Here is a 20,709-nt window from a genome sequence, read left to right as displayed (position 1 = left end):
CTTAGCACAAGTTTCTAACTTCTCTTACAGCTTCTCTGAATAATACAGTACCCAGACAGGTTATAACCTGGGACAACACTTCGGGACTGAATGAAACTGCATTATTACAAGCTGATTTAGGAACGTTATACGGGTTTGAGTGTACCCCAGCGTTTGCTCTGGTACTTCTGTGCGGAGCAGGAATGGGCAACCTCTTGTTCATTCACAGAATCATCTGCATGAACTGGCTCAGAAACATCTTGTTCCTCAGTAACATCTTCATGTTCCTCTCTACCAGAAAAATAACTGTCACTATCAGCATTACCCACAGGTTGTCTGTTTTCCCCTCGAGTTACCTTTGGATAGGAGACTTCCTCTAAAACTACAAACTCAGGAGCAGAAGGCTCTGGCAAAGACTTAACAGGAGGGGTGATGGGGGTTACTGGCAAACTGTTCTTCACTAGCCTAGGAGCAGGGACAGGATGGTATTTTACACATGGCCTTAGATTAACCCTATGTACCCTTTTTATAGGCCCACCCTCTAACGGCTCGACTGCATGTGTAGTACCTGGTACCTCGATCACTCTATACACAGTAGGACCCCAAGCATCCTGAATCTTGTTTCTACCCTTAGGTCGGTGGCGTAAGTAAACCAGCTGGCCTACATCAATGGGTGGACAGTACACTTTGTCTTTGTGAAGTTCAACTCTCTCTGCTGCTTTTTGTTCTGTGTACTCTCTTGCTCTTGCATGTGCCTCATTCAAACTCTCCTGGTGAACAACCAACCAGTCATGTTTCTTGTCGAGCACCTGCTCTTGACCTAACAAAGCATCAACAGGAAGGTATGGATGGAACCCGAAAAACAGGTAGTGCGGCGAGTACCCAGTGGTGGAATGGGGTGTCACATTGTAGGCATACACCAACTCTGGTAACTGCTCAGGCCAACGGCGCTTCTTTTCTGGAGGCAGTGTGCGCAGGAGATCATGGAGCATTCTATTAAACCTCTCACACTGAACGTTCCCCTTAGTGTGATGGGGGGTGGTGCAGGTTTTCTTGACTCCATAAAGCTTACACAACTCGCTGATTACTTCACTCTCAACATTTCTCCATGAACCACTCCTTGAGAAGGACCTTGGCTGTAGTATCCGCTTTCTGATCACGTGTAGGGAACGCCTGAGTGAACTTAGTGAAAACATCCGGTACCACTAACACTTTCTCATGTCCATCAGACGCAGGTTCAAGGATGGTGAAATCCACTGCAACAACTTCAAGGGGCCGTGAAGCTAGGAAGGGTTTCATTGGTGCATGTATTTTGGGCTATGGTATCTTTGTCAGAATACATCTCTGGCATTTCTTCAACTACTGCTCGACATCTTCATACATCCCAACCCAGAAACATATCTGTCTCAGTAGGTTCCCTGTGCGTTCTATCCCCTGGTGTCCCATGCAATCATGTACACTTTCAAGTACTGGTTCTTTCAAGCAAGCTGGCAACAAGAGCTGGTGACATTCACCTACATGGGTGTCCTCAATCACATGGTACAACAACCCATCTTGCTCTTTTACTCGATGCCACTGCTTCAGCATCGACATAACTGGCTTAGTTAATCCTGACCTCTCCTTGTGAGTAGGTTTTTTCTGTCTGTCTCAAAACTTCCTGAACCCGCTGAGTGTAGGGTCTGTGTCCTGAAACTTGCGGAACTCATCTTTAGAGTAACCAGGAAGTGTTGGTGTGTTACCCCGAGACTCACTACTATCAGTAGCCACCCTGGCTTCTGAGGCACGAATCTGTCTGATCTAATAGCACTTGGCTCCTGCTGTCACTAAGTCTGGTTCCAAACCTGTCCCCTTTCGAATGACATTGCAAATGGCCACACAATCGTCATACTCTGCATCATCATTACCAGGCTCAGGCTCCCCTACAAACGGCTGCCAAGAGAGGGCATCTGCAGCTGCTTTGCAGCGTCCTGGGCAGTACTTGACCTTGAAGTCAAACACTGCTAACTGAGCCACCCATCTTTGCTCGATGGCACCTAACTTGGCTGTGGAAAGGTGACACAGGGGGTTGTTGTCTGTTATCACAGTGAACATAGCGCCCAAAAGATAACCTCATTTTTTTTTTTAAACAGCCCACTTGAGGGCGAGGAGCTCAAGTTTCATACTGCTGTAGTTCCTGTCATTCTTTTCAGCATTACGGAGCCTCTTGCTGGCGTACGCTATTACTCTCTTCCTATCTCCTTGCTGCTGGTAGAGAACAGCACATAATCCTAGGCCACTTGCATCTTTCTTTACAATGAAAGTATGAGTAAAAGCAGCATAACCTAACACATGAGCAGTGGTCAGTTTCTCTTTCAACAGCTCAAAAGCAGCCTGGCACTCAGATGTCCATGAACCTTCAAACGTTTAGCTTTTGCAGGGCTATCTTCTCTGAGGCACGCATTGACTAGGTCATGGAGAGGGCCAGCCAGTTTGGAAAAACCCTCAATGAACCTCCTGTAGTAGCTACAGAAGCCAATAAACAACCTCAGCTCTTTGAGTGTACTGGGGACATACCACTGTTTTACGGAGATTATCTTCTCTGGGTCTATCCCAGTACCCTCTGCTGAAATCTGATGGAAATGGCACTTCTCAAGCTTCACTTTCAACCCTGTCTCTTTCAGTCTCTTCAGAACTGTCTCAAGTCTCTCCAAGTGGTCCTGGAACGTCTGAGAGAACACAAGTACTCCCTTAGGCCAAAAGGAGCTGTAAAAGCAGTCTTGTCTGTCACGTTCTTGTACTGCGACCTTAGGGTAACCACTGGCAATAGCAGTAGTCTAAAATAACTTTGCACTCTGAAGGGTGTATTACTTCATTAATCGAAATTTTTGTCGATGCGAGGCAAAGGAAATGCATCACGTCTGGTTTTTGCGTTTAGTCGCCTATAATCAACACATAGACGAAGTCCCTCACCCCTCACCCTTACGGACTAGGACCACAGGGGTTGCGTATGAGCTAGAGCACGCCTGGATGACACCCTTCTTCAGAAGCTTGATGATGTGCTCCCTAACCTCTTTGTACTGTGTAGGAGGAATGCGGCGGTAGGGCTGTGTTACTGGTGTGTCATCGACCAAATTAATCTTGTGCTTGACTTTATCAGTGTAATCCAGGTCCTCATCCTGGAAAGCAAAAACGTCTGAGTAACTGGCCAAAAGAGAAGCTAGCACGACTTGTTCTTCCTGTGTCCCACCGATGTGTAGGCTGTCCAATATCAACTGAATGTCACTGTCAGATGTTTGACCTTCTTTTCTGTCAACAGTCACTTCTGTGTCGGCAGAGATACGCTCGAACCGCACCTCACTTTGACTCCACAAGTGTGGGAATGACCACGAGACCACCTGGCAACGGTATGTTAGCTGACTCCAACAGCATCCTAGTGTGGTCTCCCAAGCATTTTGCTACACCCGCAATAACATCTGCTAAATATGTGTAAGTGACCAATACCATTTGATTTGATTTGAGAGAGTTTTAAGTCCACTTGCATAGACTGTGGCTACGGAAGACGCAGGTACATGTACAGTATCTCTACCAGCCACACGGGCAGCTGAAGACTTTTCAATGACATCACATTTCTGTACTCGCTGAAAGTCTTCTCTCCAATCAGAATCCAACTCTCCGCCTAGAGTTGTGCCAAACTCAGCATGGACTAGTTGTCTGCATCTGCTGAGGATGTTCATTCCAAGGAGACCTGGTACTGTAGTCTGTGACTGCTAAGGATCTTTGACTACCAGGAAGCAACACCCAGGTAAAGTTGTCCCCATGGTCTCTACGTCTAACTCAAGGTAACCTAGGTAAGGGATGTCCAACCCGTTACCTGCAGTTATCTTAAGCTGTCCTGCTGTAGAAAGCATGTCTTTGTCTTCCCTAATAAGTGTTGGGTCCTGGTATCCAGCAAACAGTTTGCAGCAACCCCCCCAATCTTGAGATCTACAACTGGACATTTGCCCACTGTGACAACTACAAGTACTGTCGGGTAAGCCTGCAGATTTTCCCGAATTGCCCTGCTCTTGGCAACCGAGGATGCTAGTTTTCCTGCACACCAGCAGCTTGTTTGGTAGTGGACTCATTTACTGACATGCTCTTCTTTGTGCACTGCTTAACAATGTGTCCCACCCCTTTACACTTGAAGCAAATGGGCTGACCGTCATCAGTAAACTTCGGTTTGGCTCTAGGTTTCCCACCTTTGTCATTACCAGTCTTCTCCTTGTACAGAACAAGACCCCAGACTGTGTTTGTAAGCTCCCCAATGGCTTTGCTCTGCTTGGCCACAGCTTTAAGAACATCTTCCAAAGAGACAGCTGATTTCTCCTATACATCAATGGCAGAACACTGAGAATCCCTCCCTGTCTTGTCAGACACCACTTTCCTACTCTTGACAACCTTAGTCATACAGGTCTGGTCCTCCAGTGACCAGGTGATGGCTTCCTCACGGACATCAAACAGAGTAGACTGAGGCCTCTTCCTGACTAACTTCCGCAGCTCTCTATTGAGAGCAGGATCAATGACGCCCTCAATGAACTAGTTTGTGACAGTTTTATCAACTTTATCCTTGGGAATGACGTCTTGTTCTTGTTTCAGTACTGAACTAAATATCTGCGAGAGTGCATGTGAGTAATCACGAAAATCCTCTCCCTCTCCCTGATGGCGGCCAAAGAAGGTGTGTAACTGCGCTACTCTGTATAAGCCCCCCTTAGATACGAGAACAGGTCACTGGGCTGCTTTGACTCCCCACCCATGTGTAACCGCACTTCCTCTAAGGCTGACCCCCTCAACAGAGACAGTATGAAATCTACATTTTCATCTGAACTCTGGCTTGAATTACATGTTCAACCTCCTCAATGAACTCGTCAACTGACCAACCTGATCGAGCAACTTTAAGGCTGGACATAAACATATGACCTTGTGGACCCATTTCCCTGAGCCGCAATAGTTGCCATTGCTTTGTCGGGTTTCCTATTTAGCTCTGCAATCTGTGACTGTAAGTCTATCTACAGGGTTACCCTCACCACCAGGGGTGGCGTCACCATCACCTGCTGGCTCTGACATTGTGAAATGTTTGTACTCAATCTCAGTTCAAGGATATACTGTAGAGTAGAAACAGTCTGTGAAAGTTGCTGCATGGATGGAGATGATGGTCCTCTGCGATGGTCTGTGATGATCTACAATGGTTCACGGCTTTCTCTGAATCCCGGAAGTCTGGTTACTGAAGTTCCACAGCAACCCCAGGCAGGCCTCTGCCCGTTTTCAGATCCCCTGGCACCGTCCCTTGTCAGATCTCTCTGGCCACGTAGCACTCTTCACCACTACCGTAATTATGCACTTCACTACCCTAACAAAGCTATCAGAACCCCACTCCTGGCACCAAAATGTGTAGCCTGACGAAAGTAAACCCAGCGCAGGACACAAACTAATTTGGGGTTGTTTATTCTGTCTAAGCTTAAATTTAAAATAGGATAATATAGGAGGGAAATCACCGCAAGGTGAAGTCACCAATAAGTAAAGTTCAGTCTAAATCACAATCAAGTGAAATAAATATGTTAGTAAAGTGCATAAAAACAATCTGAGTACAATAAGTACAAAGTGAAATGCATAAACCGTAGTGGCTCTGCTTTAAACACACTGTCCACATGATACCCTAATCCCACATGGAACAGTAGATCCTCATCTAACCCATACAGCAGCTTCAAATAATGTTATCATCAACTCCACGTGGTTCTGAGAGCACTGGTATTCAGCTAGCAAGAAGCTAACATCCTCATGTCAATCCATTTAAAGTCACGTTGGACCCACGATGGATTTCAACAGCTCTCCAGTGTAATTGCTTGCTCTCACGCTTACACACTGCGCATGCACAATCCCATAACCGCTTATAACCACATTTATTTATGGTTCTCTTAAAGGGACAGTGCCATGTAGTGTATATAAATGAATCCAGCTACGTGCTTTTACCACCTGGCTACATATAGTTACTGCAACTTTTACATTAACCTACATAACAACATTTACGAAACATAAAAAATATTCAATGAGGCTGTATACGACGGAAGTGGAAATTGTGGGTCACTTCTAACCATCTGGGGCCTCATTTATAACCATTGCCACTCAATATTAGGAAGGTGTTTCTAATGTTTGGTATACTCAGTGTATGTATTATGTTTATAAATTAAATATTGTCTAATCAAGAAATTTGAGATTACAGTATTTAGATGTAGCCTACAAACGTCAATGGAAAAGGTGAATGTCTGTTCTACGGTTAAACTGCGCTTAGGATCAGATCGCATAGAGAAACATTCTTGAAATAGCTTATCCTACTGCTGTGAAGTGGGTCCCAATTAAATGAGAGATGGGACGAATGGTAGCCTATCCTAACTTATTTATCTTTTTTTTCCTTTTTTGGGTAGATCAGCTTAATATTGCAGATAGATTGTAACTTCCATCAATGTAATTGTCTACATCACTTCCAATCCCCCATGTTTTTTATATATATACTCCCCTTTATTACTTTTTAACCCCGCCATCCTTTCCCTACTTGGGATAAATTAGTGAACAACAATGCTTAGGCCTCTACTTCCAGCTTATACTTACTATCTACATTTTATGGACACAGTCAATTTTACAATAATTCTATTTTATTTGTTTTTGCTCCTGAACTTCTTCTACTCTCAACCTCTCTGATCATTTTCATGATGTCCATCCGGTTTGCTTCTATATGCCATATCTTTCTAACTGTGCTCTTTCCCAAAAGCTCCCAACATACAACCTATATACTTATTATGGACACAGTATGCTTACATTATTACTTATCTTGTTATTATTTGTTGTTAGTTGTTATTAGTCCCATCCTAACTTGTTGTAGGCCTAGGCTACCTCATATGAAACCATCACAGAAAATGTGAGGAATTTATTATACAAATTAAATAGATAATAGCCTAGGAAAGATGCCTATTTCTAATTATTTTAGAATGCAAAGATAAAGAAAATACATTCTCACTTCTCACTAATGGCAAAGTATTGTATTTTGTTATTAATCTTTTTTTATGAATAAGAGAGTCCATTATATCCCCCATTTGCACAAAATATGAGGGTACTTGCCTGCTTGCAATGCAATACTTGAACCACTAGAAACTTGACATTTGTGGGAAGGTGAGCACAGTCTCACGTCAAGTGCATGTTTTGGGGTATATTTTGTAACCACACACGGTTTATAAATGAGGCCCCTGAACCTTAAAGTTGCTATTTGGTGCACTACATCTAAATGGTGAAAATATAGAACTTTCAAACAAATCTACAGACAGTATTGTATTTCGTGTGTCTCTGAAAATGACTCCAGTTTGAATTCTTAAAGAAAAGGCTATCATGAAATGATTGAACATACAAGAGTAAAGGAAACTTTCTGCCATCTATACAGTGGCGTGTATTCATGGATGCCAAGGGAAGCCAGGCTCCCCCCCCCCCCCCAAAAAATATTATTATTATTATTTTGTCTCTCTGTGTTTCATAATTTTCCTTAAATTCGCAAGAGGCTGAATGTATCTCACCGGAGAAAGCATCCAAGCGAGCGAAACAGCGCCCCTCTGTTTCTGTATGTGAAGCCCATCTAGCTGATGCTGTCTGGTCAAAAATTTTATGATACTGTTGCCGCCCGTAGCATTGAATGCAAGAGAAGCCAGAGAGCATTTGGCCTATTCCCTTATTCTACAATAATAGTCAAACAGCGTTGCGCTAAACTGAGCGAGCTCAACTGTGAATGGTGCTGGCGCAACAAAGAAAAGTGTCAAGGGAAGCCAGTTTGGATTTGGCTTCACACCAATCACATCACGTCAAAAGCCAAATGTTATTGACAGAAATAAACTTTGAATTGTTGCATCTCATTGTGTTGTTGTCCTCCGGTGGCTAGCTAACTGGCTAAAATTGCCCCTTTCCTAAATTATCCATGGATGGAGATAGGGATTTGGACTTGTGGTTTTACTTAATTCTCCGTACTGGCCAATGATTATAACGACAATTCTAATCCAACCATAACTTCATATAATGTGCCTGTGGCTTGAGAGGATGGAAGTTCAACATGTACTGTAGCTAGATGTAGTAGGCTAATGTTAACTAGCTGGCTAATCGTTACCCATAAAAGGAAGTTAGGCTAGTGAGCAAGCATTTTAAACAAGTAGTCTAGGACAACAAAAACTAAAAGTGTGTACTGTATGACAGAGTCATAGACCGTTTCGGCAGCATGAAAGAGAGGAAGATGGCATTGGCATTTCTCTACAAGTAGGGTGAGTCAACATATTTTTTCTACTTACGCACACACACACACACACAGAAATCAGTACCATGGACAGCCACATGATATTTAACTTGCATTGATTGGAATAAATTATTCTTGGAATCTTTTATTTGTCACTGTATTAGACTAAGCATAGGTGTTTTGATGATGTTGAAGTTGAAATAGTGCTGGAATAGTGGAGGCGGCTCCTGTTTTTGCAACTTGCAGTAACTCTCCGGTGTTCTATAGTAAATCAATAGTTTAGTAGTCTGAAAATGTAGAAAACATTAACTTGATTGACCATGCTGTAGGTCATGTAACTGTTTGTTACATGCAATATGCTTTGTGGACTCCACCGGACAGATGTTGCTCTCCGGTTTTATGATGAAACACAGGTGTGGTTTAATTTATTCTACCACTGTCTTCTTATTGTCTCGGCCTTAGGACTATCACGGTGGCAAGGCATATGAACTAACAGGTTATAGAGCAAACAACGTAATTATCACAACACATACGGTTGGTTGTAATATGATGGCTTTTTTCCCCTGGCTTGGCTTCCCCAGTGATTTTACCCAAGCACCACTGCTGCATCTCTATCCTCTTCAAAGTAGGGCCGGCTCACTTTGGATAATAACAAATTGACCTCTCTCTGCATTGGGAAACAATGGGTCAGTTCCTCTCATTTTACCTACTGCTGCTTCTGATGAGGAAAATGTCTCTCAGTAAGACATGGAACCGGTCTGCAAAGAAAACGAGGCAGACTCCATCAAACGAGGGTCAAGACAAGAACCTGCAGTAGCAATTATCATAATTAGTAGGTATCACATTTCTTGGAATATCCCCCAGTTTGAACTTATTCTGTTTTTGTACAGAGATGTTTTTCGCTGAAGTACATTGAGTTGTTATTGCAGTGAAGTGAGGACATGTTGGGAGCAGCGTTTGGAACACGGTGAGCTGAATTACTTTGGTCTGAACTTTTACAAGTCACATGAGAGATTCTCGCTCATTTTCCCTCTCCCGCCCCCTCTCCCCGTATTGCACACCCTTTCTCACACACTAACTCGCTTGCGCTCTCTCTTGCTATTCCTCACCAACACACTGTACTCTCACAATCTCTCCTTCCCTCTCACACATCCTCAGAAAACTTGAATACATTACAAATTTGCATAGAAACATAAGTGAAAAGCTACATGTGGGTACCAGTAGAGACTAGCTGTATTATGTGATCAGCTCACCCTACATAATTTAGTCTCCTCTCCATGGTGTGTTCTGTACTAGATCATTTATCCTCCTGTTCTATGTGCTGTAGTGAATATGTAGGATAGAGTATTATTAAATATTAGAAAGGGAGAGCTACTTTGCAAGGAGACGTGTCATCCTGACATTGACGTGTCATCCATTACCAGGTGTACTGTAAAAGATGATGCACGTCCTGTGAGGAGTAAAGAGTGTGTGTGTGTGTGTGTGTGTGTGTGTGAAAAGACGACACGTAAGGAGAGTGTGTAGAGCATGAAAGATCTGTGTCTTGCCACCGTGTACTGTAGTTAATGGGGCTTCAGTCCAACACTCCTTTTTGCCACTTTTCCTTTCACACCCGTTAACTGCTCTTACGACCAGGCCAAGCAGAGTTCTAAGATCCCAAGGCAACCACAACCACAGAGGCAATGTAAAATCAAAAGTTATTTATTAGAAGTTCAAGTTTACAAAAGTGACAATTGCTTCAAAAGCGTTTGTTGATTTGTTCTCTTTTGAAAAGGTACTACCGTCGAGTGCGTTCGAGTGGCGTGAAATTGAGCCGTATAGGGAGGCTAGGTGTTAGGACTATAAGTATCACTATGAGCCCAGGGGCAAAACTAACAGCAGCAATTACTTCACTCACATAGTAGATGCTGTGTTGTAATGTTGATAGCCCCTCACCGTAGATCTCAGTGTAGCTTCTCCGGGGGGTCAACAAACAAATTATTAGTGTATACTGATCAACAATTGGAGTCCCTCTCACACGTTAAAAATAAGCCATTTCCTTTAGTAGTGCTATAGAGAGATGTGTAATGGAGTCTTTTTACCACAGGCGATCAGCGGAGAGGAGTCAGATGTCCGTCAGTGGAGAGGTTCCCAGTTAAACGGCGTCCTGAAGGTAAATGTACATTTCCTTTTGTGTTTACTTCAGGGGCGTGTTTAGCAATTTGTTCGGGGAGGGAGAGGTGATAAGGATTGGCAACAGCTGTCTCATATTCAATATTATCCATGCCAATCTGTAGAATCACAGCACACCATGCAAATAGTTCATGCAATTTGATGTTAAGTGAAATCCAATCGTTGTAAATAACACAGCACACATGAGTGAAAGTCATTCATAAATAGGGGATAATAGCAAAATAAGACATGCTGATGATTAATTTAATAAACATGCCGATATTATAAATATAAGGTAGAATGGCAGTCTGTACCCACTGGGCACAGACGTCAATTCAATGTCTATTCCATTGAAATGATGTGGAAACAACGTTGATTCAACCAGTGTGTGCCCAGTGGGTAGTTTTGCAGAATCATGTCAAAAGGTCAGAGAAGATTAGTATTTTGTAGCCCGTACAGTAGCTGGTCCCCACCAACATCATAGCTCTCTATAGGTGTGACCGAAAGCTATTGTTATCTTTACACCCGGCACTCAATAGTTGATAATGGCACTGGAGATGCACTGGTGGCCTTTATTCTAAGTGTTGGGAGGATTATTGATGCTCTCTATTGTTGAGGTGGTGGGTTGTGAAGCAGAAGTGTGTTGCTCATTTGGTGTTTCTCTCTTAGTTTCTCTCTGTTGCTCGTATTTCAGACGGTCATCCTCACTGCTGGGAACTTGACCACAGTAACTATATTAAAAGGATACAGTAGAACATGCACATCAAATGGCTTTAAAAAGGTCAAGGTAAAAGTCAAGCAAAGTCAAATGAATGTCAATCAAAGCAGAAACTACAGTGCACCTGCCAGTTGTGTTTTTTATTGTAGTCGTGTGTACAATATGGGCCAAATATTCTGCACCACTCTTTTGGGATAATCTCCTATACAGATCATCTGTAAGTGCTCAAACTATAAACAAACTGTAACTGACATCTAAAGTGGAAGTTTAAATATTATTTTGTGATTCATGTCTATGACAGCTTCACAGGTCATACAACTGGAAACACAATGCACTTCAATGTTCTCCTCAGAAACGGCTTTACCTGGTACATTGCTGTTGTTTCCGTGTCCTGGTACAGATGCTATTTAAAGCCTAGAGCACCGGGCTGGAGTGTTAAGAGGTTCCACTTGGCTAGAGAGGCAATGGCCGCTTTGAGGAATAAAGCAACCAGGAGTTTATGAAGATGGCGTTCACGTAATTATGATAATTATCTTTGAAGAGGGGCTGACAGGGAGGATAGAGAGAGAGCAGGAAAGAGAGAGGCAGAGAGAGCTACTGTTACTTATAATCTTGTTGTGGCACATCCTTCCTTCCTGTCTGTCTTATCTCTACCAATCTACCTCCTGGTTTGTCACACACTCCTCTAGAAGGAAAGTTCATTAAGAGTTCTCTCTCTCTCTCTCTCTCTCTCTCTCTCTCTCTCTCTCTCTCTCTCTCTCTCTCTCTCTCTCTCCCTCTCTCTCTCTCTCTCTCTCTCTCTCTCTCTCTCTCTCTCTCTCTCTCTCTCTCTCTCTCTCTCTCTCTCTCTCTCTCTCTCTCTCTCTCTCTCTCTCTCTCTCTCTCTCTCTCTCTCTCTCTCTCTCTCTCTCTCTCTCTCTCTCTCTCTCTCTCTCTCTCTCTCTCTCTCTCTCTCTCTCTCTCTCTCTCTCTCTCTCTCTCTCTCTCTCTCTCTCTCTCTCTCTCTCTCTCTCTCTCTCTCTCTCTCTCTCTCTCTCTCTCTCTCTCTCTCTCTCTCTCTCTCTCTCTCTCTCTCTTCTTCCAGTGTGTGTTTCCAGTCTGAGGCAATTTTCCATTAAACAAAAGTGTTACGTTTCTCGACAGGCCGAGTCTGCCGATAAGAGATAGCATCATATAAAACAGCAGGCTCACTTCTCCTCTCGTTCACCTTAACCCTTCTAAATAAACATTTAATAAATACACACACATCAACATACGTACGTACGCATACACACACAGTTCTTACACACCCACACCCACATATCACAGCGGCCTGCATACTGAGGCAGTCTTCTGAGGACCGGGTCAGGAAGAGTGTTACTTGGCTGTTGCAATCGTTCTCTATATGATAATGCCAACTACAGAAATTATGACGGTGCAGACAATTGCTTTGAATCCAAAGAGCTTTGCTTCCAACCGTTATTGGCAATGCGTCATTACACAAATAATAAAAAAACACCAAAACCACATCACTGAATTCCCGCTGTCTCACTGGAAGAAAAGTGGCTATTTTTAGTAACTTTCTCAAGTTTTCCCTGTAAGGAAGTAGTGAGTGAGCTTTGTGTGTGCGTGTGTGTGTGTGTGCGCGTGTATGTGTATGTCTCTGTGTGTGTGTGTGAGTGAGCGATAGAGAGCCTTAGCTGAGTAATTAGATCCTTTCCTCTGTGTTCTACCTCTGTGTCTTTTTGTCTCAGTCAACCACAGGATAAAAGGACTACAGGGCAGTTTGGCAGGAATAACTAACTCCATATGTGTCATAGAGCTAGTTTGGGGAGGTGTGTTTGTGTGTATACATGTATGTGTGACAGTCACTATTCAGCCTCTCAGTAAGTCAGTCAGTCTAACTGAATGTGCCCTGAGCGCATGCACGACAGTACAGTACACTAGCCACCTGTGGGCTCTGGATTGATCCACTTGACTTGAAGGCTTCCGCCTATAATTGAAAAACATTGGCTGAGACCTTTATGAATTAACCACAGGAATTGATGAGAGAGAGAGCGAGAGCATTCACAGTCAGCCCACTGACACCCCTATCAGACCACAGCAAAATCACAGTCTACTTGAACAGAGCAATACTCAATCATGAGGCATCAAAGCCAAAGGAACTGAATAATATTAAGAAATGCTATAGATGGAAGGAAAGTAGTGTCGAAACCTACCAAAAAACAATTAGGCAACAACAAATTCAATCCCGTTTAGACAACTTCCTGGACAAAATGTTCCACTCTAATAGTGAAGGTGTAAACTTGGCAGTAGAAAACCTAAACAGTATATTTTACCTCTCAGCTTCCCTATCAAATCTAAAAATCTCTAACAGAAAACCGAAGAAAAGTAACAACAGTGACAAATGGTTTGATGAAGAATGCAAAAACCTAAGAAAGATATTGAGAAACCTATCCAACCAAAAACATAGACACCCAGAAAACCTGAGCCTACGCCTTCACTATGGTGAATCACTAAAACAATTCAGAAATACACTACGAAAAAGAAGGAACAGCATGTCAGAAATCAGCTCAATGTAATTGAAGAATCCATAGACTCTAACCACTTCTGGGAAAATTGGAAAACACTAAACAAACAACAACACGAAGAGCTATCTATCCAAAACTGAGATGTATGGGTAAACCACTTCTCCAATCTTTTTGGCCCTATAACAAACAGCAAAAAAATATACATGATCAAATGCAAATCTTAGAATCAACTATTAAAGACTACCAGAACCCACTGGATTCTCCAATTACATTGAATGAACTACAGGACAAAATACAAACCCTCCAACCCAAAAAGGCCTGTGGTATTGATGGTATCCTCAACGAAATGATAAAATATACAGACCACAAATTACAACTGGCTATACTTAAACTCTTAAATCATCCTTAGCTCTGGCATCTTCCCCAATATCTGGAACCAAGGACTGATCACCCCAATCCACAAAAGTGGAGACAAATTTGACCACAATAACTACTGTGGGATATGCGTCAACATCAACCTTGGGAAAATCCTCTGCATTATCATTAACAGCAGACTAGTTCATTTCCTTAGTGAAAACAATGTACTGAGCAAATGTCAAATTGGCTTTTTACCAAATTACTGTACGACAGACCACGTATTCACCTTGCACACCCTAATTGACAAACAAACAAACCAAAACAAAGGCAAAGTCTTCTCATGCTTTGTTGATTTCAAAAAAGCTTTTGCCTCAATTTGGCATGAGGCTCTGCTATACAAATTGATGGAAAGTGGGGTTGGGAGAAAAACATACAACATTATAAAATCCATGTACACAAACAACAAGTGTGCGGTTAAAATTGGCAAAAAACACACACATTTCTTTCCACAGGGCCGTGGGGTGAGACAGGGATGCAGTTTAAGCCACACCCTCTTCAACATATATATCAACGAATTGACGAGGGCACTAGAACAGTCTGCAGCACCCGGCCTCACCCTACTAGAATCTGAAGTCAAATGTCTACTGTTTGCAGATGATCTGGTGCTTCTGTCACCAACCAAGGAGGGCCTACAGCAGCACCTAGATCTTCTGCACAGATTCTGTCAGACCTGGGCCCTGACAGTAAATCTCAGTAAGACTAAAATAATGGTGTTCCAAAAAAGGTCCAGTTGCCAGGACCGCAAATACAAATTCCATCTAGACACTGTTGCCCTAGAGCACACAAAAAACTATACATACCTCGGCCTAAACATCAGCGCCACAGATAACTTCCACAAAGCTGTGAATGATCTGAGAGACAAGGCAAGAAGGGCCTTCTATGCCATCAAAAGGAACATACAATTTGACATACCAATTAGGATCTGGCTAAAAATACTTGAATCAGTTATAGAACCCATTGCCCTTTATGGTTGTGAGGTCTGGGGTCCGCTCACCAATCAAGAATTCACAAAATGGGACAAACACCAAATTGAGACTGCATGCAGAATTCTGCAAAAATATCCTCAGTGTACAACGAAAAACACAAAATAATGTATGCAGAGCAGAATTAGGCCCGCTAATTATCAAAATCCAGAAAAGAGCTGTTAAATTCTAAAAGGAAGCGATTCCCAAACCTTCTATAACAAAGCCGTCACCTACAAAGTGATGAACCTGGAGAAGAGTCCCCTAAGTAAGCTGGTCCTGGGGCTCTGTTCACAAACACAAACAGACCCCACCGAGCCCCAGGACAACAACAACAACACAATTAGACCCAACCAAATCATGAGAAAACAAAAACATAATTACTTGACACATAGGAAAGAATCAACAAAAAAACAGAGCAAACTAGAATGCTATTTGGCTCTAAACAGAGAGTACACAGTGGCAGAATACCTTACCACTGTGACTGACCCAAACTTAAGGAAAGCTTTGTCCCAACCCCACCTCAGTCTCACATCAGAATTAGACATTCATCCATGTTTCTCAAAAGTCAAATTTCGAAGTTGTTCCAAACGTCAAATGTTTAAGGTTAAGTTTAGGCAATAACTCTGAATGTTAAGGTAAGGGTTAATGTTTGGGATAGGCTTAAAACAAAAATATAAAAATCTATACAAATTCTATCACTGTATTCGAATATACAAAACTTGCAAAAATATACAAAACAACTGTCTATCTCTGGATTTCAACTTACAACCTTTAGAATCAGAGGCAGATGCTTACGCCCATCCGCCATCCCTATCCACAATGCCCTAGCAAAACCGATACCTACTTGAAGGTAACAGTTGCCCCTAGTGGCCGGTTTCCACGTCATCTCCCGACGTTCTCAGACATGGATGGACGTCGAATACTGACTTGTATCACAGGTGACCTGGCTGCTATCAAGCCAAGCTGGAAAATCCTGACAACCTTGTCATACATACTGGGACAAATAACCTGCGCACAAAAGGAGAAAGAGTGGCTAAGTAAGTGAGAAAGGTGGCAGAGAAAGCACACAACCTTTTCCCAAGCACAAACTTTGTTATATCCGCCTTTCTACCAAGGAAAGATCTCCTCTGGCAAATGATCCACAATGTCAACCAAAAAATCTCCATGGACTGTGCCTCACGACCAAATGTCAGCATCTCTCATCACCACACCCTGACATGTGAGCACTTGCACGACCATGTGCACCTGGACCATGAGGGAGTCAGTAATCTTTGCCAAGGACCTGAAGGAGTTCCACAATCATACCAGCCCAGCAACAGAGCCCCCCCCTCCCTGCTATCCAAATAGAGAGGAGGCCCATCTCATCTCAGCTGAGATGGCCAACAGGAGGGTACCTGTCATACTGACATGCTCTCTGAGCTCCCTCGGGCGTGGCTTGTTACGAGGCAAAAGTATTATCATCACTATGATTTTGTTAGAAAGCTAAAATCACATTCCTATCTTCACGAAAACATTGTCTTCCTCCTTGATATTTTCTACACAACTTAAAGGATGTAATCCTGATATACACAGTGTAAAAGCTCTTCAAGTCACAATGTTTTACATCCATTTTCCATATTCCATTTCTCATCATTCCCAACGTATATTGTCCCAATGTTCATTGTTGGATGTTGAAGTTTTTGGGCGGCAAAAAGTCTCTGAAACAAAGGCATCCCTTTCACCATAATAGAGTGCCAGAGAGAGATTCTCCTCTCTAATTTATGGCAGTATTAAGGTGTAAAGACTGGCACAACCCCCCTGTGGGTAAGAGGGTCTGGTTGTTGTCGGCCATTTTCCAAGCTGATGGGAGGCCTTTGATCCTCACCCAGGGAGAGTCATGACAGTCCCCCTCTGGTGGTTCAACCTTGGAAGGATTCTGCAAGTTTGCCACCCACCATTAAAAAAATACCACGGCATGTCCTGGTTGTGGATCATCGCTGGGGGCCCGTCGTCCGGTTGTCCAGGCTGGTAGATCTAGGCAGTATCTTACACAGACGTTAACAAACACATCATTACATTTCTTCCCCAAATGGGCAGCGTTGTGGCACTAACTGGTGGTCGTATGGGGAACTTGTTTGTGGCAATATCACTTCCTTAGTGTCAAAGGAAATACAAATTTAAAGAATAAAAACACAACAAAATATATACAAAATATAGTTCCCCCACCTTAATCATCTACTTGGACTCTATTCTATGTACGTCCATGGTCTTGGCTAAATGACTCTATCATGACATTTGTCTAATGTCATATCTAGGGCGATACTACTTGAAGGTACTCTCTAAAATGACACCCTGAATGACAAAGCTTACATTGGTGGCACTACAAGGCTGACCTAGTGAACTATGGGGAAGAAGCTGGGGATGCTGTGGATGGGTCACCTGATGGGGTTTTGGAATCTATTGCCAGTTTTCCGAAAATTGGGATTGCTTCAGTCCCACAGGTGATCCTAGCATAAGACCTCATTAGGTATTCCATTGCGCGTGTGTGCCTGTGTACATAGTAGGTGCACACGCCAAGGGTAATAAGACCAAGGATCATGGTAACAGTCAGGATACTGTCCGGCACCGTCCAAGAGCGGGTGACAGACCAATCTTTTGGCTTATAGCAAATCGGGTCAACTAAAAGTGCCTCATTCAGTACGCTAAGATCAACTGTCCTCGGTCCCTCGTACTGAATTTGGTTTTAAATAGCTGGTGGTAAGCATCAGGCATTTCAATTTCTGTGTCTATCCTGTCGTCAGGAAGTTGGTATAGGGCTAGATCGTCTATGTGGATAATCGCCCCCTCTGGTACCTTAACAAAAATTGTCTGATTGGGGAGGTTCAGTTGGGTGATTGAGTCATGGTGTTCGTAAGTCATAGTGGCGGACATGAATGGGGTGTTAATCAGCCATTGATTCCCTACCACTTCCACTTGTGTGGTGGTGACTCCACCTCTTGCTATTAGTTTGGCTCTACAGCGTTCTTCGGCACTCAGTGTTATCCCTGATGGAGGGTTTGCTAGGACGCAAGTAGTGGACGTCTTTGGTTAGAGTACACATTAACAGGTTAGAGGTGAGATAGAAATCTGGATTGTGTTCCTGATAAGCTATGACTGGAGGTGTGATGATTTTCACATGGGTGTTGTCGCGCCAAAATCCTACGTTTAGATCTGTTTTCAACCTATTGATATTCTCCAGTTCAACAACCGGCAGCGTCAGTAAAAATCCCACTTCCTTTCGATTAACATCAACGTGTATTGGAATTGCAGACCCCAGACTATAGGCCAACAGGAGACTCTCTCCAGGCAGATACTTTGATTTTGGTTGTGATATTTTTGTGGCCTTTTTTTGGGTTGTTTGCTTTGGCACTTATCAACACTTTTCTATATTACATTTATGCAAGCAAACACTCACTTACACTACTGATTACTGATTACACACCCAAAAACAACCCAAAAAGGCCTCAAAAATATCACAACCAAGATCAAAGTAACTGCCTGGAGAGAGTCTCCCCAATGAATGTGGAAGAGGCCCATTTATCCTGGGACACACCCGGCCCAGGTGTTTCCCATGTAACTGACGACCCCCAACTCCGCCCACCGGCATCCTAATAAGGAAACAAGAGCAAAGAGAGAATACGGCAGACAGAGTGGGAGGGTCGTCACACCCCCCATAAGACCGGGGACCAACAAGGACCCCGGCCCAACGTACCAGCCCCTGCGTCCCAAACCGACAAGTTGTACATGTTCACCCCTCCACTTGCCCCACCCATCATCCTCCTCTCCAGACCTCAGCAACCTTTACCCAGGAAGCAACCTTTAAGAGGAAAGAAAAACACAAGACTAGGAGGGGACAAACAGGAAAGATAGAACATGACAAAATCAAACACTGGTCGGTCACATCAATATTCATGAACAGGGCGCACGAGAGAGCGCATCAGCAATCACGTTATCAGTCCCCCGGATGTGCCGCACATCTAGATGGAAAGATTGTAAAAATAAACACCATCTCATTATCCTCTGATTAGGACACCTCATGGACCTCAAAAATGTGAGAGGGTTATGGTCGGTGTAAACCACAATAGGTACTACACCCGACCCAACATACACTTCAAAGTGTTGTAGCGCCCATATAAGTGCTAATGCTTCTTTTTCAATGACAGAATAGTTCAACTGATAATGGTTAAACTTTTTGGAAAAGAAACTAACAGGCCTCTCAACCCCAGCCACATCTGCTTGCAGCAACACTGCACCCGCCCCCCACATGACTAGCATCCACCTGCAAGGTAAATGACAAATCCACACGAGGAGCAGCCAGTACCGGAGTTGAAGTAAGCAACCTCTTTGCATCTTCGAAAGCCTGTTGACAATGAGAAGACCATACGTACACAGCCTTAGCTTTCAGCAAATCTGTCAAGGGAGCGACCACAGTAGAGAAGTTCCTACAAAAACCACGATAATACCCAATCATTCCCAAGAAACGCATCAGTTCCTTTTTAGTAGTTGGTAGTGGAAAAGCATCAATAGCTACCACTTTAGCCCGAACAGGACGCACTTCACCCTGCCCAACCACCTTTCCAAGGTATGTCACAGTCGCCTGAGCAAACTCACATTTAGCCAAATTTATCGTGAGACGACCCGCAGCCAGACGTTCGAACAAGGCTTGAATACGGGACAGATGTTCCTCCCAAGTATCTGCATATATCACTACATCGTCCAGATAAACAGCGCACCCGGCCAGACCAGAGACAACCCTGTTCATAAGTCGCTGAAAAGTTGCAGGCGCATTACGCAGCCCGAAACTCATAACCGAATACGAGTACAGACCAAAAGGTGTAATAAAGGCAGAGATTTCACGTGCCCTACTCGTCAGTGGCACCTGCCAATAGCCCTTTAACAGGTCAAATTTGCTCACAAACTTAGCTGCGCCGACTTGATCAACGCAGTCCTCCATCCGAGGAAGAGGAAATGAATCCGGCTTAGTGACATCGTTTACCTTACGGTAGTCCGTACAAAATCTGTTTGTTCCATCCGATTTACTGACCAAGATACAGGGAGAAGCCCAACTGGAGAAAGAAGGCTCTGCTATTTTACTCTCCAGCATGTACCTGACCTCAGCATCCAGACAACGCAGTTTCTCTGAAGAAACTCTATAGAACCGTTGACGAATGGGGTCAGCATCTCCAATGTCAATATCATGTTCTATTAAGTTTGTACGTGTTGGTGTATCAGAAAACAACCCTGGAAATCTCCGAATCAGACCCACCATCTCTTTCCGCCCATCAACAGGTAGATGAGTAAGAAGACTATCTAAAATCTCCAGTGTCTCTGAATTCTTCAATCTACCCTGCAGTATGCAATCGTCGGGACCAGAAACATCTTCCTGCTCCTGCACAGACCTAGCATGACCAGAATCCAGGAAATAAACAGTATCAGCCAAAAGAACAGCCTTACCGTCCTCTGTAGACTCCCCTGTTCAGTCTCAGAGGAACGTGCATAATAGGGTTTTAACAAATTTATATGGCACAGTTGATGTGCTTTCCTCCGTTCTGGAGTGGCAACTAGATAATTTTGCTCAGTGTCCTGGCGCACCACTGTATATGGACCTTGAAACTTGGCTTGAAAAGGAGAACCAACAATTGGCAGCAGAGCCAGAACCTGATCACCTGGACT

At 43.4% G+C, this 20,709-nt stretch overlaps 1 pseudogene; it reads right to left on the bottom strand.

The window, feature by feature from the left end:
- Positions 1-202: 202 nt before the first annotated feature.
- LOC123482481 overlaps positions 203-20,709 on the bottom strand; it is a 43,399-nt pseudogene continuing 22,892 nt past the window's right edge.

This window comes from Coregonus clupeaformis, chromosome 34 (assembly GCF_020615455.1).
Source record: "Coregonus clupeaformis isolate EN_2021a chromosome 34, ASM2061545v1, whole genome shotgun sequence".
NCBI classification, from domain to species: Eukaryota; Metazoa; Chordata; class Actinopteri; order Salmoniformes; family Salmonidae; genus Coregonus; species Coregonus clupeaformis.
The sequence above is the reverse complement of the archived record's forward strand: the minus strand, read 5'-3'. Positions and strand labels throughout refer to the sequence as shown.